Source organism: Carassius auratus, chromosome 28 (assembly GCF_003368295.1).
Source record: "Carassius auratus strain Wakin chromosome 28, ASM336829v1, whole genome shotgun sequence".
Classification (NCBI taxonomy): Eukaryota; Metazoa; Chordata; class Actinopteri; order Cypriniformes; family Cyprinidae; genus Carassius; species Carassius auratus.
In genome coordinates, this window is record NC_039270.1 from 24,613,289 (window position 1) to 24,617,240 (window position 3,952).

The window sequence follows — 3,952 nt, forward strand, 5'->3', positions numbered from 1 at the left end:
TGGCCAAAAAATTTACTTTTCATAAGAATAAGAAATGTATTTAACTGTTTTTTGATCCTGACACCAAATGATCAGCTAACATTAATTGACTAATCATATCAGCAGCACATGTGAAAGTGTGAGTGAGTACTAGTCAAGTGAAATCACTATCATACTAATAATATTGTAAGAGCAGACTGATTGCTATAAAAGGAGGGAAGAAGCGCTTCCAATCATTGTGTTCTTCTTAACAATGGTTACCTCCAAAGAAATGTGTGCAGCCTTCATCACTGTGGATCACAATGGCCTCACATTCAAGGAAATTGCTACAAAGAATATTACACCTAAAAGAACCATTTCCTGGATCATCTAGAACTTCAAGAAGAGAGGTTCGACTGAAGTGAAGACGTCCCAGAGTGTCCAGCAAGCACCAGGACTGTCTCCTCATGAGAATTGTGTCACCAGCAGTGAAGAGCTTGCTCAGGAACGGCAGCAGGTCGGTGTGAGAGCATCTACATGCACAGTGAGGCCAAGACTTTTGGACAAAGGGCAGCAAGGACGCCACTTCTCTCCAAGAAAAACTTGAAGGACAGACTCAAATTCTGCAGGAAGTACAAGGATTAGACAGCAGAAGACTGGTGCAAAGTTATTTTCTCTGATGAAGCTTCCTTCCAACTTTTATGAAAAATCTGGAAAATCAATTGTTTGGAGATGAAAAGGTGAACGCTACCATGAGACCTCTGACGTGCCAACAGTGAACCATCCTGAGACCATCAAAATGTGGGGCTGCTTTCAACCAAGGGAGTGGGCTCTCTCATTAACATGTCCAAAAACACTGCCAAGAATGGTATCAAAACCTTTTTCCAACGATCCATGAGTAGTTTGGTGATCCGTGAATTTTCCAGCATGACGGAGCACCATGTCACAAAGCAAGAGTGATAAAGAAGTGGCTAGAATATGATTACATAGAAATTTTGGATCCATGGCCAGGCAACTCCCCTGATCTCAATCCCATAGAGAACCTTCGGTCAATCCTCAAAAGGCGAGTGGACAAGCAGAAGCCCACAAATTGTGATCAACTCCGAGGACTAATACGGCAAGAATGGATCTCTATCAGTGAGGATTTGGCCCAGAAGCTAATATGAGGCATGCCAGAGCGAACTGCAGAGGTTATGAAAAGCAAGGGTCAACACTGACTGTAAATATTGACTCATATTGTTTTTGCCAATAAAAGCATTAAAAAACTTTATGCTTATTGTTTTTCAGTATAGCATAGAAACATGTGGAAAGATAATCTACAAATACTGAAGCAGCAAACTTTGCAAAACACAAAATGTATGTCACTGCCAAAACTTTTGGCCATGACTGTAGATGGTAATTATTAGATCATTGGTGCTTCCTTTTAATCCTTTAATTTTCAGTCACTGTTTCTGTCGTTTCACCTGACACACACACCCCTCCCCCTAAGGGCTACTTGAGTAGAATGCTAGTCCTCTCCTCAATGTTATTTGTTCTGCGACTGCAGTTCCTGAAGTGGTAGCCCAGCGAAACTGTGAAGCCCTCTGAGGGGGAGGATTGTAACGCTTCTGACTGATGAACCGAAAGGCTGTCCCGATACTCGCCTTATGCACAACTCAGTAGCCCATAGCTGGTGAGTGCTGCCTCACACTCACAAGATTGTATACATTGTTGGTTTTTCTTCCGGGTCGGAAATTGAGCCCACATCTAGCGCCACTGTCTCATGCTGATCACCCCACTCATCCCACCTCCACGCTGCCCTCAAGCTACTTGGCCAGGCTCTGCATGCCATCCACACAGTTCTGTTATTTATTTTTAATGTTTACTCCCATTATTTCCATTGCAAAACCCCCTGCATAAACTTTTATAACAGGGTTAAAATGCTTGTTTATTAAATATGATCTTTTAGCCAACCAAAGTTTTTTGGTATTACATTGTTTTCATTGAGATTCTAATGATTTACAATTTTATGTGATTTACAATGAGATATCCTTGATAAGAGGTTTACTGGAGGCCCTTTTGCTTATTAATATGGATATTGTGGTCATTATTATAAAGTAGAAGTTTTGTTTTTTTATCTGTTAGTGAAAGAAAAGCAGTCGGCTGCCAAATGTAGATTTCTTAATCGTCTATAGTTAAAATGTTTTTGGAGAAAATATTGTTCGTACATTTACCGAAAGCTGTGCATCAAGAGTTTATAAAAATCCGAATGTTATGAAATCAAAAGGAACTGCCCTGAGCACTTGGACCATTCACACATCATGAATAGACAAGCCTCAAAATGGGCTGATGGGATTTTCAGGTTCAAGTCTATACACAATAACAAAACAACAAACAACCCTATGCTTATAACCATGCATACAACACCTCTTTGAAAATATATATTGCTCATTCTATCTCCATTAATGCTACATCACTGCTATACTGAACTATACTTAACTACAAAATATAAATGTATACTGTTATTTAGTTGCTTACACTGTTAAAAAATTACTGTAAATTTTACAGTAAAATACTGGCAGCAGGGTTGCCAGCCAGGTACTGTAAATTTTACAGTAGTCGTACTGTAATTTAATTTACAGATTTTTCCTGTATTCTCAATTACAGTAAAATTCTGTAAATTAAATTACAGTAAGACTACTGTAAAATTTACAGTAACTGGCTGGCAACCCTGCTGCCAGTATTTTACTGTAAAATTTACAGTATTTTTTTTATATTTTGTATACTGCATTTTTACAAAAAAATATATTATATACTGCATTTTTAATACATTGTATATGGCATTTAACAATTATTTAAATAGCAAATGCACACTTTCAAGTAGTTTACTGTGCAAAGCAATTCTTTGAAAAAAAGCATATGTGTATTTGCTATATTTAAAGTATGTAAAATGATAGCATACAATATATTTTCCCTATTGCTGACTTAACTTTAACTGCATAAAGTGTTATATAATGCATAACTTAATTCACCAAAAAAATATAAAAAAATAACATTTTTAAAATCTAAAAAAAAAACAGGTCAAAATGTTATATATCACTTTCAAATTTACATAAAAAATGACATAAAAAGTATATTATTTTGAACTCATTTTTATTTATTTTAAAATTATTTCATTTTTTTTTAAATGGATATGAAATTTTGGCATGATTTCTTTTTTATTACTTGGAACATAATGGCCATCATGGACCTTGACACAAAGAAATATTCAAACTGCGTTATAACCGAAACATGACCAACATGGTCATATTAAAACAGTTCACCCAAAAGTGAAAATTCTGTCATTTCTCACCCTCATGTCATTCCACACCCTTAAAACCTTTGTTCATCTTCACAACACACATTAAGATATTTTTTATAAAACCTGATGGCCCAGTGATGCCTACATTGCTAGCAAGATCATTTCCCTTTCCAATTCCCAGAAAGGTACTAAAAACATATTTAAAACAGTTTATGTGACTACAGTGGTTCAACCTAAGTGTAATGAAGCAATGAAAATACTTTTTGTGTGCCAAAAAACTAAATAATGACTATTCAACAGTATCTCGTGATGGATGACACTGCTTCATGAAGCTTCAAAGCTTTATTAATCTTTCAGTTCAAATCAGAGCATATCAAACTGCCAAAGTCACATGATTTCAGTAAATGAGGCTTCGTTACGTCATAAGCGTTTTGAAATTTCAATGGTTCGTGTGACTTTTGCAGTTTGATACACGTTCTGAGCAAATGATTTGAAACAAAAGATTCGTAAAGCTTCTAAGCTTCATGAAGCAGTGTTTTGAGATCGCCCATCACTAGATATAGTTGAATAAAATCGTTGTTTTGGGAGATGTGGGTGGGTGGGGGGGGGGGGGGGGGTTGGCAAAAAAAGTATTCTCGTCGCTTTATAATATTTAGGTTGAACAACTGTAGTCACATGAATTGTTTTAAATGTTTTAGAGGCTTTCTGGGCATT